The following is a 20,481-nucleotide window of genomic DNA, read 5'->3' as shown; positions in this document are numbered from 1 at the left end:
GCCTCCTCTTTCAGAAATATTCGTAATATGCCACATTGTTTTGATGGAATGGCAGATTTGTGCCTGTATACATATTGCAGAATGTCTACTCTGTCATCAAGTCGAAGGTTTTGCTTCGAGCACAGCTGCTTAAAAAGTTACACTGAATTATTTACATATTTGTGAGAGGTGTACTCACTTTTGTGAGATACTGTATATATATATATATATATATATATATATATATATATATATATATATATATATATATATATATATATATATATATATATATATATATATATATATATACAGGGCGAGTCAAAAGTAGCGCCCAATTTCTGTTTTTTCGGCTGTCAGATTCCTTCTGGGAAGTCATGTTGTTCATAATTGTCTTGCAGATTATTAATTTTCGTAATTTATTTATTTTTGATTTTGTTTTGCAGGTTATTGCTACGAGTTTGGAAAGTTACTGAATTTGTTCCAAATTGAACCATGAATTTCAATGAATCAACGCATTGCGGCCGTGAAACATTACTACAAATGGAATGAACAACCAATGATGGCGGCACGCCGTTTGGCACAGGAATTCGATATTAACCCACCTCAGGGAAGAAACATACGATTGATTGTCGAGAAATTTGAAGCAACAGGGTCGGTAGCCACTGCAAAGAAGTCCGGGCGTCCGAAAACGGCAACGAATGTAGCTAAGGCTGAAGAAGCCATCAGAAGACTGGAGCAAAGTCCGCAAAAGTCAACTCGCTGTTTATCTGCAGAGTTAGAAGTGAGTCAATCAAGTGTTATCTGTATCCTTCACCAGAAAAAATGGAAACCTTACATTCCATGCTTACTGCATGCCCTTCATGATGGAGATGATGATCGCGTCTTCAATTTTGTGAAGAGTTCTTAGCTGGACTTCACGAAGAGGACACAATGCTAGACAACATCTGGTGGTCAGATGAGACATGTTTCAAGCTTAATGGCACAATTAACAGACACAATTGTGTCTACTGGGCTGCGAATAACCCAAGAGTGACAGTTGAGAAGGAGGTAAATTTACCTGGAGTGACAGTTTGGGAGCCATATCTCCATTAGGGATAATTGGACCCTTTTTCTTTGAGGGATCTGTCACTGCAGAAATTTACCTGGATATGCTGCAAACCTTCTTTTGGCCCAAGGTACAAGATCAGGACTGTTATTTCCAGCATGATGGAGCTCCACCTCATTATGGGGGTTATGTTCGTCATTGGCTTGATGAAAACTTTCCCAGAAAGTGGATCGGCTGCCGCGGTCCGATCGAGTGGCCGGCACGCTCCCCAGACCTTACACCTCCAGATTTCTTTCTTTGAGGGCTCATGAAAGACCTTGTTTATCGTGAAAAGCCTCGTACCATTCAGGAATTGAAGGCTCAAATCACTGCAGAGTTTGAGGAAATTGATATCGAACTCTGCAGATGTGTGTGCCGCTCTGTGCCTGCTCGGCTGCAATTGTGCATCGATCACGAGGGAGAGAACTTTGAAAATTGCAAGTAAAATAGCTTAGTACATTTCCGTAATAATTCTTTCTTGAATAAATGGTGAGATAAACATGTCATTCATTTATTTCTACCTTCTTGTACACTGGAATAAAAACGGCAAACAATCAACTGACAGAAATCCTGCGCTACTTCTGACTCACCCTGTGTATGTATATATATATTGTTGTGGTTACCAAATTCGCAAACCACCATTCAGGTCCCTTAGGTGAGGTATCTCGGTAAGTATATGTGTAGTTAGGCCCAAACCCGTTGTCTAGAGGGAATAAATGTTATTCATGCGTGCTGCGACTCTTCAGGATAGCCGTTTTTCTTTTACTATCCTTATTTTGGACCAACCGCCATGATTACCACCGCCAACCGCGTCTCAACAGTCATCACAACATCAACCACCCACCACAACGCCGCTTCACCACAACAGCCACGACCTTTCCCGTCACACCTCACAACCGTCGCATCGCCACCGTTCTTGCACCGCTTGTGGGTACCGGTATTGGACTCGTGCAGGGCGCGCGCCGAACAGCGTGTACAAAACCACGGATTTTCCGCTCCAAAAACGGATCAAAAACGACACACGCCCACTTTTGTTCCGTCCAATCGGTGAGCGAGGGGCGATTTGGCCCCGCCTCCAGGGCGTTGGAGGGCGGTCGCTATATGCAAATTCATGGATCAAAATGCATTCACGCCCACTCTTTCTCGGGCCAATGGGGAGCGAGGTGAAAGGTCGAAGGCAGGGGGTCAAAGGCGAAGCCACGGGGCTTATATAAGCGGCTGCGGTCGTCGTCGTGTCGTCGTCGTCGTGTGCGTTGGAGTTGTGTGTGCGTTGGAAGGAGTTCGCAGGAGGAAGAGTTCGGAGTTGGAGTCGGAGCGAAGAGGACGGAGCTGTGGAGAGGCGGCGGCGGCGAGGGCAGACGAGGGGGTGCTCGCATCTGTGCCGGGAGCTGCACACCAGGGAGGCCGACGGCGCGACCTGGTCGAGGTGGAGACGCTCGTCGCGGGACCCGAGACAGAGTAAAAATCCTCCTTTCCCCGAGCATCAGCAACCCCCTCCTGTTTCCCCCCGCGCTGAGATAGTGTCCCCTTCCCACCCCCTACCAGACACTGTCCGCGAGGCCCGCGGAGTTGAGGCACCATCGCCGCTCCGCGTCTCATCACCAGACGGGTAGGCCCGACCCGGTCTCGGCCTCAGGCCCGCCTCATCCTTGAGGGTGTTCTTTTTCTTGGTTTTGGGCATGTGTTGTCGGCGCCGTCTGTGAAGTAGAATTGTATAAGTGTTGCCGTGTGCTCGGTAGTCGGATAGCTCTGCATTGTGTCTTCGCTTTTACATTTGCTTTTTGTGTAAAATTGCATTGTGTTTCTTTCCCTTCTATGTGCTTTTGGTGGAATTGTATATGTGTGCTTTCCGTTCATCGCGAATAAATGTGCTTTATGTTGAACTGCTTTCCCGCTTCGCTTCGTCATTTCTCTCATTGAATCCTCATCTTGCTTCATGTAAAGGGTTGGTAGTGGGCTGAATACGCCCGATAATTAATCGAACCGTCGAGGCCGACGATAACACCGCTCGGTTATCCCGATAGTACGGAACGGGTCGCTTAAGTGGCCCGTGTCCGAAGTCGACCTGCGGCGAGGTGCGATCGCCCGGTCTACCCTCCGTGTGGGTACTTAGGTAGGTCGAATTTGGCGAGCAACCCTATCCCACGCGGGGGCCGATTGGCTCGATCGCGGTGAGACCGAAAGGTCCACCCGTGACTGGTTCCCGGCGTTAGTCCGAGAGGGTCACGACTGGATTGTCCGTCCGGTGGGCGACGTGCCGCGATTCGAGTTACGTGGCCGTCAGCACGCCGGCGGGCGCGAATCCGTAACAATATATATATATATATATATATATATATATATATATATATATATATATATATATATATATATATATATATAATTTTTTTCTTCAATTCATGCCACAAAGACGAGAAGAAAAAATACATGTCACAATGATGAGGTGTGCCCAAGAGTTAAAGTTGCACTAATGCCTCGTTTTCTCGAAACAGCTCAAAAGAAAGGTCTTGTCTTCATAAGCATAACACAAGCTGGAGCTAGTTGTCATTGTGTTGTCAATATATACGTATGTTGCAGTGATGTTTTTGCAGGCTTAAATGGCAAATCTTGTATCATAGTGGTCAATAATCCATTTGCATTTAATAGAACTTTCACACTATTCTTGGTTAAAGAGTAATGAGACATTTTTGTAAACCAGGCAGAAGTAATTGAGGTTGATGAGGCATGACAGTGATCAGCTGTGTTTATGATATGTTCCGAGGCAGAGCAGTGTGATCAGAATCAGAAAAGTGCATTTTGAGAGTCATACTCTTTAGGTATTCAATGGCAAAATTAAGAGCAATGTGGCCGTCATGAGTAATGCCCATTTGCGTGAGAGTCTAGAGGTCAGAGAGTTGCAAAATGAACTCAGATGGGTCAATATACATGAGATGTGAGATGTTTTACTGAATTATGTTTTGTAATTGACATCGTAGCACTCCAATTGGAACTTGAACTTTATCATGCTGTCATGCTCCTTGGCTTGTTGAGCTGATTTTTTTTTTTTATTGTTTGGGCACTTCTCTGAAATGGCTTCAGCCCAACTTTGTGAGGAGAGACACTTTCAGGAACCATGTGGGTGTGGCTCAAACGTGCTGGTGGAGACATGACAAAACAGCATTAAAATGGGTCAAGCAGTCACCAAAAAATCAAGAAGCAAGAAAAATCCATCTCAAATGTAGCTCCGTCTGAACTTACCTTTGGATTAAGACCAACGTGGGGAACATGGTCAGCTCATGTCTGCTTTTTTATGTCAACTTTCCTAAAAGTGCTGGAGGACAGTGCAGAAAAAAGGGTATTGTTTTTATCATCCTGCCTTTAGTGTGAAATTCATATTTATCTGACTTTGCATTTTTCTCTCTCACAGGCTCTTTCTCTCTCTCCCCCTCTCTCTTGTGTGACCTTTAAACATGTAATATTTGAGATCATACCCAATGGTGGGTTGATGTCTTTATGTGGGTGGAAACATATCCATCGAGGCATTTGTGTCAAATTCCATTTTCTCTTTTTTATCTTGCCAAATAAAAACGAAGTTTTGCAAGATATGTTAGTCAGCTTGTGTTTTTTTTTTTTTTGTCTGTAATCATGTATAAAAAATTCTGCAGAGCACAGTTATCATCGGAAATTTTTGTAACTTCGCATATCAGAGGCCTATAGAGGTCCCTTTCAGTGCACAAAATTTTGAAGGTCAAGGTCAAAGGTCAAGGTCACTTTGGCGCAAATCAGGGGAGTCGACGAAACCCTTATTTTTTGAGTAATTTTGATCGGATCGTCTTCAAACTTCATGGGAATATAGTTCATGGTCTGGCGCTCAGCTGATTAATTTTTGGTCGCGATTGGCCTTGACCTTCATATTGTTGCGGTATTCGCGCCCGCCGGCGTGCTGACGGCCACGTAACTCGAATCGCGGCACGTCGCCCACCGGACGGACAATCCAGTCGTGACCCTCTCGGACTAACGCCGGGAACCAGTCACGGGTGGACCTTTCGGTCTCACCGCGATCGAGCCAATCAGCCCCCGCGTGGGATAGGGTTGCTCGCCAAATTCGACCTACCTAAGTACCCACGCGGAGGGTAGACCGGGCGATCGCACCTCGCCGCAGGTCGACTTCGGACACGGGCCACTTAAGCGACCCGTCCCGTACTATCGGGATAACCGAGCGGTGTTATCGTCGACCTCGACGGTTCGATTAATTATCGGGCGTATTCAGCCCACTACCAACCCTTTACGTGAAGCAAGATGAGGATTCAATGAAAGAAATGACGAAGCGAAGCGGGAAACAGTTCAACACAAAGCACATTTATTCGCGATGAACGGAAAGCACACATATTCAATTCCACCAAAAGCACACAGAAAAGAAAAACACAATTCAATTTACACAAAAAGCAAATGCGACAATGCAGATCTACTACCGATTACACGAGCACACGGCAACACTTATACAATTTTACTTCACAGACGGCGCCGACAACACATACCCAAAACCAAAGAAAAGAATACCCTCAAGGATGAGGCGGGCCTGAGGCCGAGATCGGGTCGGGCCTACCCGTCTGGTGATGAGACGCGGAGCGGCGATGGTGCCTCAACTCCGCGGGCCTCGCGGGCAATGTCTGGTAGGGGGTGGGAAAGGGGCCCCCTTGGTCGCACTATCTCAGCGCGGGGGGAAACAGGAGGGGGTTGCTGATGCTCGGGGTATAGAGGATTTTTATTGCCCCGCAACGAGCGTCTCCACCTCGGCCAGGTCGCGCTGTCGGCCTCCCTGGGGTGCAGCTCCCTGCACGACGTGAGCACCCCCTCGTCTGCCCTCGCCGCCTCTCCACAGCTCCGTCCCCTCCGCTCCGACTCCAACGCACACGACGACCAGCTCCTTCTTGCCAACTCCACCGCCCGCGAAGTCTTAACTCTCTGTTCTCGACTCTCCTACTCTACTACTCTACTGGACTGACGAACACGGTCGCTTATATCAGCCCCGTGGCTTCGCCCTCTCATCTTTGACCCCCTCCCTTCGACCTTTCACCTCGCTCCCCATTGGCCCGAGAAAAAGTGGGCGTGAATGCTTTTTGATCCATAAATTTGCATATATCGATCGCCCTCCAACGCCCTGGGGGCGGGGCCACCCGCCCCTCGCTCACCGATTGGACGGCAAAAAGTGGGCGTGTGTCGTTTTTGATCCGTTTTTGAAGCACAAAATCCGTGATTTTGTACACGCTGTTCGGCGCGCGCCCTGCACGAGTCCAACACCGGTACCCACAAGCGGCGCAAGAACGGTGGCGATGCGACGGTTGCGAGGTGTGACGTGAAGCGGCGCCGTGGTGGGTGGTTGATGTGGTTGGTGGTGGTAACAATGGCGGTTGGTCCAAATTAAAGATAGTAAAAGAAAAACGGCTATCCTGAAGAGTCGCAGCACGCATAAATGACATGTATTCCCACTAGACAACGGGTTTGGGCCTAACTACACATGTACTTACCGAGATACCTCACCTAAGGGACCTGAATGGTGGTTTGCAAATTTCCACAGCCGTAACAATATAAATCTAACATCATTAAGTATGAAAACACAATTTTGAATGCATCTCACATAAATAATTCCAAAGCACAAAAAAATATTGTTTGTTTTTTTTTTTTTTTGGTCTGTAATCACGTATAAATCATTCTGCAGAGCACAGTTGTCATTGGAAATTTTTGTAACTTCGCATATCAGAGGCCTATAGAGGTCCCTTTCAGCGCATAAAATTTTGAAGGTCAAGGTCACTTTGTCGCAAATCAGGGGAGTCGACGAAACCCTTATTTTTGAGTCATTTTGATCGGATTGTCTTCAAACTTCATGGGAATATAGTTCATGGTCTGGCACTCAGCTGATTAATTTTTGGTGGCGATTGGCCTTGACCTTCATGGTTAGCGCCTCAGGTCAAACATATTTGACCCCAAGGTCAAATTTTCAAGTTTTAGGAACCATATCGTGTAGTACCTCAAATTGAACACCTCGATGAGTGCTTTCTAGATATGTCAAGCTTGAGACATTATGACGTCATTTGGTGATGTTATGAGGCAAAAGCATATTTTTCATGGTTACTCTGTAGAACGACTCTCATCGGAATCTCTCGTAGGCAGATATTCCTCAAGGAGTCGCTCCTGGTGGATAGCAGCTCTGTTCACCTCAGTGTGACCTTAAAGAAGTCACACCTGGTCACCTTTTGGCAAGATACGGGTCACCCTGCGGGTGACATTGGTTTATTTTTTTTGTTCGTGTTGTCATCCTGCATTTTTCACTCCGATCTGATTGTCCAAACTTCGCTCTTCATGATTTCAGTTCCTTAAGTGCGTCATTATTTTTCATAGAGAGAGAGTCCATATTTACTACATATGCAGAAGTTGAGGTGGGTTGGTTGGAAATTGAAGGGGGATGGAGAAGGACATGGGAATATGGAGAAGATGACGGAGTTGTGGAACAAGAAGAGACAGGTAGGTGAATAAGAAAGGGTGGTGATTATGTCGAGGGAAGGGAAATGTTTTTTTTTAAGTCCAATTTTTGTGTATGTAATATCTGGATGGTCCCTTTGTAGGAACAGCTGTGTTCGACTTCATTATGAATATGAAGCAATTCACCATTACAGTCCCAGTTTGCTGAATCAACTCCATGTTGAAAGCATTGTGGTTTCCCGCAATGATATCCCAATAATGACCTCATCTTCGTAATCAAAGTGATTATCGATTGCAGTTATATGTTTCACTTATCTACCCATTTCTCATTTGTAGCTCTTAAGGGTCTTTTGCAGCATGTTGCCTGGATTTTGCTCAATGAGCTGTGCTCCTGCAATGGAAGCCAATGATTGCAGGTTTATAATCTGATCCTGTAAGGATGGCACTGTCAAATCACCCATTGCATTGAATATCAAGAGTAGGATTACTTGTTATGCCTGGTGTTGGCTTAATGGTTAGAGTGGTGGGCTTGGGATCTGAGGATCCTGAGTTCAAATCCCACTTTCCTGTTGAATTAATACCAGGTGGAGTTAACTCGACCTGTTATCCTTCTGAGGTCGGCAAAATGAGTGCCAGATTGCTGGTATCCTGTGTCGGAGTGGTGACCCGTCCAGGATTGTGCCCAATAGCCAAGGAGACTGCTTCGGCAGCACCAACGCTCTGCACAGTGTATGGTCCTGATGGATGGATTACTTGTTCCTTGTCATTAAAGTCTTTCACCAAGACCAGGTGAGTAATTCCAAGAGAATGGGTCTGTGTCTGGAAAATCGTGCAGGGTCACCCTACAGGCTACATCTCTTCACACCAAGGTTGAGTGCCCTTCTTCTGGAGAGCTTCAATCATTGATTCAATGGAGCCCTGACTTTGCAGCCTGAACCTGCCCATTTCGAAAGCAAAGCAAAGTCGAGCCTGGTTTGTATTTGGATGTGTCATGTAAGCTTGGTTCTCATAAATCAGTGGTGTAACTGGATTACAAACTAATACAAAAATGGTGATCTTCTTTTTAGTCCCCTACCGGTTTCACGTGAGGGGATGATAGGTTTGCCGTCCGTCTGTCCGTCCCACCTGTGGTTTTTCAGACTTTTCTTTTCGCATACACTTTAACATATTCAACTGAAACGTACATGGCTTTATTATGATAAGTTACAGAACAAGTTAAAGTTTCAGGGCGTTTCTTCAATTTTTCACAGTAATGCCCGTCTTGGACTTAGAAAATAGTCTGTGGTTGATCAGGACTCGAGTCTGTGGTGGATCAGTGCCCCAGGCGAGATATACTTCCAGTCTTGGGAGATTTCAATGCATCGATTGGCACTGATGGGGATGGTTATAAGACATGTGTTAGTCCCCAAGGGTCTGGAAATGTGAACCAGAACAGCACGAAGTTTGCTTGACTTTGCAAAAAGTCGTGGACTTAGGGTGGCTGGTTTATGGTTTCATCACTCACAGGCTCATCACTGGACTTGGTATTCCAATGCTGGTGGTGTGGCAAAGGAGATTGACCAAGTGCTCATTGAGGGTCGCAATAGGATGATCCAGAACTGCAGAGTCGACCGACCATAGGCTTGGTGTAACAACTCTGAAGTTTCAGCTTAAATGCCAGAGAATGGTACCATCTCAGCCGAGGCTGGATGTTGGCAAGCTCAAGGATGAGTGTGTCACTGAGGAGTTTGTGAACAGGCTGAGTGGGGATTTGGGGGGGGGGGGTCTGGGTGCTTTGGGGAATCCCGAAGAGTTGAGGAGTGCCTTCAAGTCCACCATCCTTGTTGTTGTCGGTGGATGTCGTGGAACTCACCAGAGGGCGAAAAAGAATTTGGTTTCTCAAGGGACACTGGATACCTTAATCAGTCACAGGACCAGGCTTAATGGCAGCGCTGAGCTGTTCAGGGGGTGGAGGCATAAAACTGTACATGCGCTGGGGGAGGAGAAGGATGCCTATGTACGAGGAATCTGTGAGGGAGAAGAGCGTCACCTGTGGTCAAGTGATTCTCGTCCTGCTTACAGGGCAAATTGCACATTGTGTTCCTCCAAGCCCATTGCTCGATGTACTGCAGCTTGAGCGAAGGGTGGTGGGCCTTTGACAGAGGAGTCCAAAGTGAAGGCCAGCTGGGCCAGTTACGTTGAGCTGCTGTACCAGGCTGATCCACCAGCAGTTGAATTGGATGTCAGGGGTGTTACAATCGCTATTGCTGACCCTCCAATCAACCATGATCCACCTTCGTTTATGGAAATACTGGCTGCGGTGAACCAGTTGAAATGGTTTAAAGCTCATGGGATCTGTGACATTCATGCTGAATTTCTCAAGGCTGGTGGAAATGCTGCACTCGTGTTGTTGCATGCAGTTCTGTGCTCTGCCTGGAACACAGGCATCATCCCAACTGACTGGAAGAGGGGCCTTGTTGTTCCTCTCTGGAAAGGGAAGGGTGATCACAAAGACGGCAACAACTACCGAGGGGTGACGCTGCTCTCAGTGCCGGGCAAGGTCTTTGCTCTGATAATTCTTCATAGGGTTCACCACCATCTGCTTGAGCACCTGCACCCAGAACAGTCAGATTTTACACCAAAGAAGTCAACGATTGACCGTATCCTTGCTCTTCGGGTCCTCACTGAACACAGATGAGAGTTTCGGCTGGGGATGCTTGCAGCTTATGTTGATCTCTGCAAAGCGTTCGATTCAGGGAATTGGGATGCAACCTGGAGGATTCTCGGTCTTCGTGGGGTGCCACCAAAACTGATCAATCTGATGGCTGAACTTTACTTTGGTACTGAGAGTGCTGTGAGATGTGATGGTACCATCTCTGACCTATTTCCGGTTGTTACTGGAATTCGTCAGGGGTGTGTACTGGCCCCCACACTTTTCAGCACTTGTCTGGACTGGATTCTGGGAGGATGTCAGAGAGATCAAGCTGTGGTGCATCATTTTGGGAATATCAAGATCTCTGACCTTGATTTCAAAGACGATGCGGTCATCTTTGCGGAGACTCTGAATATCCTTTTGGGGGCCTTCGAGGTGCTGAATGAGGAGTCGGAGCCACTTGGATTATGGGTTTCCTGCATCAAAACTAAGATCCAGGCTTTCAATGACATCATGGTTGCTGCTGTCCTGTCTGTACCTGTTTGTGGTGAGGTTGTTGAAGTCACAGAGAGATTCACAAATCTTGTCAGTGATATTCATGTCTCCGCTGGCTGTGACCCAGAGGTGAATATATGTCTGGGTCGGGCCTGGGGTGTCATGGATTTACTGGATCATGGGGTGTGGCACTGTGCGAGTACCTGTGCAGGACGATGAAAGTCTGAGTCTTCAGGTCCTTGGTGCTCCCAGTCTTGCTCTATGGATATGAGACGAACTCTGACAATGGATCTGAGATGGAGACTTAATTCCTTTGGTGCCAGGTCTTTTTGGAGTATCCTTTGCTATCGCTGGTCAGACTTTTTGTCCAACGTGCAGTTGCTGAGAGAGACTCGAATAAGATTTGTTACCTGCATAGTCCGTGAGCATCACCTGTGGCTATGTGGACATGTGGCTCATTTTCCTTTCGCTGATCCTGCTCACCAGATTCTCTCAGCGAGGGAGCCTTGTGAGTGGAGGAGGCCAATGGGCTGACCACGTGCCTCATGGTTGCAGCAGGTTGATCTGCATCTCAAGGAGATGGGGGTGGGACAGGCATCTGCTGCTGGGGGGTAGCCAGACGGAAGCCTCTTGAGTACTGGTGGAAAGTGGACGCAGCAACGTGCTTCTCTGGCACATGCTCCCATACCTGACCTGACCTTAACCGTTAAGCCAACACCAGGCTTCTGGAGCACTTAACAGCCAATTATTTAATTTAGGACCTCCACCTGGACCCCATCTTGAATTAGGATTTCGGTGACATGAGGTTTCCAGCGTGCTGCCTGATTGGCTTCAGACATTATAAATTGAGCTCACTACAGGAGCAAATAGGTCCTCACTATGGCTCAGAGCATTACGATCATTTGGCCATCATAACTGCCATAACAATATATTCCAGACTTTTCCCACTCAACCTGCACTCACTGTTCATCTGGGGGTGTGCCATAACATTTGATTTTGCACGAAGCACTCTTTGGCTGGGTCGAACTGAGTTATCCAACTGATAGGTGGGCTGGTTCAAATGGAGTCAGGGTGTAGTGTGGGGGAGGAGGGGGGATGGGGGAGGTGGAGAGAATTTGAAGAGGAACCTTGAAAGGAAGGCAGAGGGAGACCAGAGAGAGAGAGAGAGAGAGAGAGAGAGAGAGAGAGAGAGAGAGAGAGAGAGAGAGAGAGAGAGAGAGAGAGAGAGAGAGAGAGAGAGAGAGAGAGAGAGAGACAGAGAGTGTGTGAGAGAGAGAGAGAGAGAGAGAGAGAGAGAGAGAGAGAGAGAGAGAGAGAGAGAGAGAGAGAGAGAGAGAGAGAGAGAGAGAGAGAGAGAGAGAGAGAGAGAGAGAGACTCAGACTCAGACTCAGACTCAGATGAGCTGTCGCAGCAGAGTCGAGATTACAGTCAAGGCAGAGGCCGAAGTTTAGAGGGGGGGGGGGGGGTTCGAGTGAGAGTGCATGAGTCCTGTCCCTCAGCAACATTTCTGTTACTGTCCTGAACTGTTGTACATCAAGGATACCATGAGGCTGTCTTGCCTTCTACTGTGAGACTATACAACCAATGTACCACTTGTTTGTCATGGATTCCCCCAGGGCTTTCCTTACAGGTCGTTGTCACCGCACCAGGTATTCAGGCGGCCAACGCTGTTGACCGTCATCTCTCCCTCGAATTGTTATTTCTGTCTCTCACTTCACATGATCTCCCACTCCCAGTAACATCTAATCAGGCCTTATTCCATTTTTTTTTTAAATATCCCCCCACCCCCTTCGTTTGATTTTATTCCCTCCCTCATTCTTTAGCGGAGCACTCAGTGGCATAATTGTTGGGGTGTCCGGTCTGAGTCTGGGAGATTGGTGGTTCAAACTCCAGCTGAGTCATAAAAAAAGACCTTACAGTTGGTACGGACTGCTTATTTGCTTGATGTCCATTCCAAAGCATTTTAAAGGATAGAGTAGAGACAAACAACTCTGGGAAGGCAATGGCAAATCACCCAATATCACCTCATTTCGACCTCTCCTTCATTCCTTGCCTAAAAAATCCAACTATTACAGCGCTTCTTCTCTCCATGCTCTGAATTCGCCTTCATTGCATCCATCAATAATTGTGTTAAATCGCATCTCTGACCTAAAACTTTTAAAAACCACAGTTTGCCATGGATGCTCGCTTTCCATCAACCATTCTTTTTTTCCAACTTCAGTGCCAACTCACCCCCCTCACCCCTCACTCTCACTCTCAAAGCATCCATCGCACTCTTCTCCGTCCAAGCCTCCCTCTCACCTCTCTCAAAAATCCCCCTTCACCTTTCTCCCACCTTTCATCCCCCTCACTCTTCCTTCTCAAAGTTGCCCCCCTCTCATCCACCAACCTGCCTCCCTCCACTGCCCTCTCACCTCCATCTCTTCACTCCACCTCCTCAAATCCTCAACTGCCTTCTTCCTTGTCTCTTGTCCCCCCTCTCCCCCAGTACCACAGAGCCTTTTCTCCTCCTCATCCGGCCCCCTCCCCTCGCTGTTCTGCAATACCCCACACTCCTTCAGCAACCCTCCTTACCTACCCCCTCGTCCCTTGTCCTACCCTCCCCCTCCCCCTCCACCTCCTGCACCCAAAGCCTCCTCCCCTTCCTCTTCATTAAAAGTGTGGACCTCAAATATCCGGGGCCTTCGCTCAAACCTTTCAGATCTTTCCATACAGGTTGCCACTGACAAACCAGACATTATCTGCCTAACAGAAACTTTCCTCTCCCAAGACTTGTCTGACTCCCAAGTATCTCTCCCTGGTTACTCCCTCTTACGGTATGACAGACCTGAGCCTCGTCCTGGTGGAGGTGTTGCTCTCTTCATCAAAGACTCTATTCCTCACTCTCCATGCACTGCTCTCACTCCCCCACACCCCCAGGAATACCTCTGGCTTCGGCTTCCCCTCCACTCCCACCTCATATTTATATGTGTACTGTACCGTCCACCGAACAGTGATGACTCCATCTACACCTCACTATCTGAAAACATGGACCATCTTCTATCTTCTCATCCAAACTCTCTCTTCCTCTTATGTGGTGACTTCAATTGTCATCATGCCAGTTGGCTCGGTGTGGGTACCTCTCTCACCTGCCATGGCACCTCAGCAAAAGCTTTCTGCGACTCATTGGGACTGACTCAATCGGTCAACTTCCCGACCCGGATCTCAACCAATGGTACTCCATCTCTTCTGGATCTGATTTTGACAAATTTCCCTGACAATATCTGCTGCTCTTCCTTCGCTCCAATTGGTTCTTCTGACCACGTCCTTGTCAAAGTGGACATCTCTCTGGCTGTTATCAGAGAACCACCTCACCGCCGTCGAGTCTGGCATTTCACTCAAGCAGACTGGCAGGGTCTCCAAGCAGCCATGAAACTTACAGACTGGTCTCCTATCACTACTTTCTCAAACATCAACTCATCCTGGGAATTCTTTCAAAGAAACTTGCTCTCCCTCATGCACAGATTTATCCCCTCTCGTGTTCAGTTGTCTTACCCTTCCTCCCGCCCTTGGTTTACTGAAGCTTGTGGTGAGGCAGTTGTCCTGAAACAACTTGCCTTTGCCTCATGGAAAGCAAACCCAACTGAGGGCAATCTCAGTTCCTTCCACAAAGCTCGGAACAAGTGCGTAGCTACCCTCAGGAGAGCCAGAAAACAACATCTTTCTCATCTCAAGTCTGAACTCTCAAACCTCTCTCCCTCCTCAAAATCCTGGTGGCGTTTAATCAAATCTGTTTCTGGTGTATGTTCCCCCTCCATCCCCTCCCTTACCTCAAATGGCCGCACTGCTGATTCCACACGTGATAAAGCTGAATGTCTAAACTCGGTGTTTGCAGCTAAATCTTGTGTCCTAAACTCATCACTATCTCTACCCACTTTACCCAGTCGCACCCAACTGTCCCTGGACTCTGTGTCCTTTTCTCCTGACAAGGTGGAGAGCTTGTTTCAAACCTCGAGTCAGATTCTGCAACCGGTCCAGACGGCATCAGTCCACGTGTCCTCAAAGCCTGCTCTTCTGCTCTTGCTCACCCTCTCTCTGTTCTATTCACCCTCTCATTTGCCCAAGGTCATCTGCCATCTGCTTGGAAATCTGCTAACATCACTGCCCTGCATAAAAAAGGTGCAAAAACAGATCCCTATAACTACAGACCAATCAGCCTTCTCCCAATCATCAGCAAGGTGATGGAATCCATCATCGCCTCAGATATGAAATCCTTCCTCTTCTCCAATGGCTTGATTTCCAATCATCAGTTTGGTTTCAGACCAGGTCACTCTACCCTGGATATGCTGCTACTGCTCTCCCATCAATGGATGGAGGTCCTCAATGCCAGACAGGAAATCCGAGCCGTATCCCTGGACATATCATGTGCTTTTGACACAGTCTGGCACCCTGCCCTACTCACCAAACTCTCTTCCCATGGTATTCAAGGCCATCTCCACTCATGGCTCGCAGACTTCCTCTCCTGTCGCAGTCAACGTGTGGCCCTAAATGGAGTTCTTTCATCCCCTCTTCCTGTGCAGGCTGGAGTTCCTCAAGGTAGCGTTCTGGGCCCTGTTCTTTTTCTGGTTTTCATCAATGATCTCTCGGACTCTCTGGAAAATCCTCTATTTCTCTTTGCCGACGACTCCACCCTCTGCCGTACCATCTGTCATCCCTCAGACCGGCAAGCAGCAGCTTCTTCACTCACTGCAGATCTGGATAAAATCACAAACTGGTCCAACACGTGGAACATGTCTTTCAATCCAGACAAATCCCACACTCTCACTATGTCTCTTCGAAAGGACCGTTTACAAAATCCCCCCATCCACTTTCTCAACAATCCTCTGGAAGAAGTCTTTTCTTTCAAGCTTCTGGATCTCACTATCTGCCATGACCTTTCCTGGGAAAGTCACATTTCCAACCTCGCCTCAAAAGCCAGTCGCCGACTGGGAATCCTGCGTGGTGCAAAGTCCTTCCTCGGCCCTCTTCAGCTCCTGACCACTTACAAAGCTTTTGTCCGTAGCCTGATGGAGTACTGCTCTCCCCTCTGGGCTGGTGCTCCTGCCTCCCACCTTTCTCGGCTTCACGCTGTCGAAACCAGGGCATTTAAGATCATCGGCATCTCCCGCAATGAAGCTGAGTCTTTGGGCCTCTCACTCAATCACCGCAGGTTGGTCGGTGGTCTTTCTGTCTTCTACTGACTCCTCTCCAGCCTTGCCCCCCCTGCTCTCTCTGCGATTTGTCCCCACCACATTTCCACAGTGCGCTCAAGGTCCGCCAACAACCCCTTTCTGGTAAAACTACCAAAATCACGAATCACTGCTCATCTTCACTCTTTCATTCCTCTTTTTTCCCGCCTTTGGAATAAACTTCCTCACTCTATTCTTTCCCATTCTTCCCTCCAGGCTTTCAAAACAGCTGTTCACCACCACCTCTTATCTTCCCCCATCCAAATCCTCGATCTTTTCTACCCCCGATAATCCACCCAAGCCCACTTCCTTCAATTCTCCTGCTTTCCTTCCTGAAAGTCCCTGAAATGTCCATCTTCTCTTCGCCATGTTCCCCGTCCCATCCCCATCCCTCTCCCTTCCACAGTTCACCTAATGTGTCTGTTCCCCACTGTTTTGTCCCTTCCACTCCCGCCCCTCTTGTCTCATGCCTCGTTGCTGTGAGTTGTGTGTTAGCTCTCATACGAGCCTCGACCAAGGTATACAAAAAAAAAATATATATATATATATATATATATATATATATATATATATATATATATATATATATATATATATATATATATATATATATATATATATATATATATATATATATATATATATATATATATATATAACTCTTGTCAAGATGCAGTACACCAATACTCTGTAAAGAATATGGTATATTAAAAAAAATCCTGAGCTTCCCCGACTGGCTCATATTCTCCAAGTTATTAATTTATGATCAAGGTGATGTTACTCCTTCATTTCCGTGGTGCAATTTAGGCTCCAAATTCAACTGATAGGTTAAGAAAACAGGTTTCAGTTCAATCTATTTCCCTGTCTGACCCACAATTGTAAGAGCTCAACTCAACCATCGAGAAGTTCGTGAAAATCGTCACCCTTAGGAAATAAAGGTGTGGCTGTTCGGTGTCATCAAGATTAAAAAACAAACAAAAAGATGTCCACCCATCTCTCCTTCAAGTTGTCTTTACCAAGTCTCGGCAGAAACTGCCTGCTACAAATGCATTAAATGAGTTGTTCCACTGAGTCCACTGGCTCAATGTATATATACCTGTAGTGTCTCGTCATGATTCTGCTGACTTAAACAGGTGGGAGTGTTGGTGGAGACATTGTCTGACAGGATGGTGCAGAGGCAACAACCGCACTTATTTTGAAGTCTCGTCTGTGTTGGATTCTCCACCCAACTATAAACTGTCACCAGCTCTCAAAGTTTGGGCGGTCGTATGATTTTTATGTCATAATTCGAAATTTTCTAAGTTCGTGACCTTGTGACCTTGACCTTGGGACGAAAATGAAAAAATCGAGCTCCGTGGGGCTATGCAGGTGCCATTGGGCTAACCAATTACCGAAACCCCTGCCAGATTCGACAAATCCTCGGAGAAATGCAAATTGAAATCGGCTACCCGCTAAAAACATGTTTTTTGGGGCTGGCTCCACCCATAATGGGCGCACCACGCCCATTCTCAGGAAAACACAACTAGATCATGATATAAACCTCCCACCAAAATTTTATCAGAATCGGATCAAAACCCACGGAGCTATGCTCGGGACAGACAGACAGACAGACACACAACAATAACGAATATAGTGGTCACTTATTTTTTTCGTGAAAATATTTTTTTCGTGAACCAATATGTATGCTTTTCAGAGAGGGCATCACATCACAATCTGATGGATATCGAGCCGATGGTCCTCTCTGCTTAGGTATGTACGTGAAAGATCTCACGGTATCTATCGACAAAGAGGATGTGAGTTATCGTCAGCATCCTTTTGAAATTCTAAATCCCGGCCACTTTCACTCTAACCTCATTCGTGACCAGCTGGTGCATGAACAAAACAGAACAAGTGAACAGGCTCAACAAGCCGCTCATCCCATCTTGATGCGACATGGTGTAAGGAGGACAGTGGCCCACAAGATCCTGCGGTCATCTGCAGGCAGATCTTCCTCCCAAGAGAAACACTTCGTTTTGGCACTCACGAGTCAATGTAAACTCCAATATTCCAAACGATGTTTGATGATATAATATATGGGTCTTCATGGAACGCACACATGCTTCATGTAAACCATTTCCTTGTTGACATCACGGCCGGGTTTGGTGTGATTGGCGGACCATGAGTTGTTTTCGAAGGTGAAAACGGAAAGATGCGACATTGTATCGGCCGATATCGACCTCACTCTGACATGAAATTACAACTAGTAAGTGAATTTAACGCCCGAGTGTTATTATTATTACTTCCACAACCGAAGGTGGATGTATGTTATGTTTTCACCCCTTTCTGTCTGTTTGTCTGTTAGGTGGTCGCTCGACTGTTGGGTGGTCGCTCGACTGTTGGGTGGTCGCTCGACTGTTGGGTGGTCGCTCGACTGTTGGGTAGTCACTAGACTGTTGGGTGGTCGCTCGACTGTTGGGTGGTCGCTCGACTGTTGGGTGGTCGCTAGAATGTTGGGTGGTCGCTCGACTGTTGGGTGGTCGCTAGACTTGGGTGGTCGCTAGATTGTTGGGTGGTCGCTAGACTGTTGGGTGGTCGCTAGACTGTTGGGTGGTCGCTAGACTATCCTTAGTCTCAGGTTTTCCGTATGTTTGTATGTGTGTCTGTTTGTTTGTATGTAATGGACAGCTCTGGAGGCCAGAGGAGTCAACCGATTTTGATGAAACTTGACAAGTAGGTTCATACCAGGATCTAGTTCTATACTTTTGAGCACCGTTGCTCTGGACGCCACCGTTGCCTAGCAACGGGACTTTGAAATTTTTGAAAAAATCCGAAAAATATATTTTTTTCGAAAATCAAAAATAAGCTTCCACGCTTTTATGCGCACTATAATCAACCTGTTTGTCAAAAAATTTCAGCCCGATCCTTCAAAAACTGTATGACTATTTAGCAATTATGTAGCGACCACCCATGTCGCCTACCGGCTTGTTCTCTCTGTCTGTCTGTCTGTTTGTGTGCAAGATATCTCAAAAGTTGTGCACGGATTCGGACGAAATTTGCTGGACAGGTTGAGTAAGTGACGATAACGAATTGATTTGTTTTTGGTGAAGATCCAAATGCAGATCCAGATCTGAGTTATTTTTTTAATTATTAAAGTGATTCGATTTCACTATTGAGAGATATGACCAAAAACGACACACACACACACACACACACACACACACACACACACACACACACACACACACACACACACACACACACACACACACACACACACACACACACACACACACACACACACACACACACACACACACACACACACACACACACACACACACATTTAAAACCCTCCTTGGGCCCGATGAGTTCTACTGGATCAGGCATTGCGTGGTGGAGGTATGCGCTGCAGCGAGTGCCCTTCCAGTATTACTTACACATTTCGATGAACCCATCACACAATTGTCACTCACGCACCATCTTTCAAACAACTGGACCATTTACAAGAGAGTGACGTTCTATTTTACAGACGTGATTATATATATATATATATATATATATATAAACATCATCGTTTTTCATATGACAGGTGCATAAATATAAAATATATAAATAATTCGGTGCGTTTCCCGCAAACAATCGAAGTTGATTATAATTAATTGTTTTTTTAAATTTATTTCGTATTTTATTATCGATTGAAGTTTTTAACCCGATCTTTGGGTCCAATGGATCTGTTAACATTTGATTTCGTTTCCAGAGACGAGGCTGCGTCGCCTGTTCACTCCGTTCATTTGAACCATCTTGGTGCGAATTACAAATTCCCCGAGATCACTCTACCTGTACCTGCGTCGCTGCAGGTGACTATATCGACGTTCGACAGGGTGTGTGACTACGACGGGAGATTTTAACGAGGTGTTCCGGAATGAAGAGGTTCGTGACGGTGTGTGACGGTAACTAGAATCATTAGTTGATGCATTATTAACGACCCAACTCGTTGTTTTTTTTAATTTCCCGCCTTTCGAACCGTGTTTTGCTCCACCCTCTCCCTCCCATGGCCCAATTAAAACGCTCCATCTTCCTTGGCTCCGCCTCCTCGCACTCATTAAATTACCTTTTTGTTTTCGAAATATAATTTGTAAATATAACACGAGGATGATTGTCCATTTAAATCTGTTATAAACATGCGACCTGGAGAAATTTTTCGTTAAAATCTTTTTTTTTCTTCTCATTTTCATGCCAAGCTACAGAGTTACTGATCACCCATTTTACGTATCGATCGTAGTGATCAGTTTGTTGCAGCAGTTTAGCAAAAAATATTAAAAAAAAGGAAGAACGGTCCATTTAAAGGGTCACACCCCCACCACCCTTTCCCCCCAAAATCGACCCGGCGATGCATTTCCCGTTTACTAACTTTGTATTATGCGAAAAAGTAATAAAAAAATTTTTTACGAATATATATATATATATATATATATATATATATGTGTCTTTGTATGTGGCTATATATATATACATATATATATATATATATATATATATATATATATATATATATATATATACATATATATATATATATATATATATATATATATATATATATATATATATATATATATATATATATATATATACATATATA

At 46.1% G+C, this 20,481-nt stretch overlaps 1 long non-coding RNA gene across 1 annotated transcript in view; it reads right to left on the bottom strand.

Annotated features, from left to right (window-relative positions):
* Positions 1 to 3,673: 3,673 nt before the first annotated feature.
* Positions 3,674 to 20,481, bottom strand: part of LOC147030147 (uncharacterized) — a 22,690-nt gene continuing 5,882 nt past the window's right edge. The window contains exons 2-3 of the long non-coding RNA XR_015056240.1: positions 4,304 to 4,376; positions 3,674 to 4,200 (exon numbers count right to left, since the gene is read on the bottom strand). This is a non-coding gene — a long non-coding RNA (uncharacterized LOC147030147). The remainder of the gene's footprint in view (positions 4,201 to 4,303; positions 4,377 to 20,481) is intronic.

Source organism: Eptatretus burgeri, chromosome 3 (genome assembly GCF_056783735.1).
Source record: "Eptatretus burgeri isolate ZD-2024b chromosome 3, Ebu_testis_v1, whole genome shotgun sequence".
NCBI lineage: Eukaryota > Metazoa > Chordata > Myxini > Myxiniformes > Myxinidae > Eptatretus > Eptatretus burgeri.
Note: the sequence above shows the minus strand (reverse complement) of the source record. Positions and strands in the feature narration are given on the sequence as shown.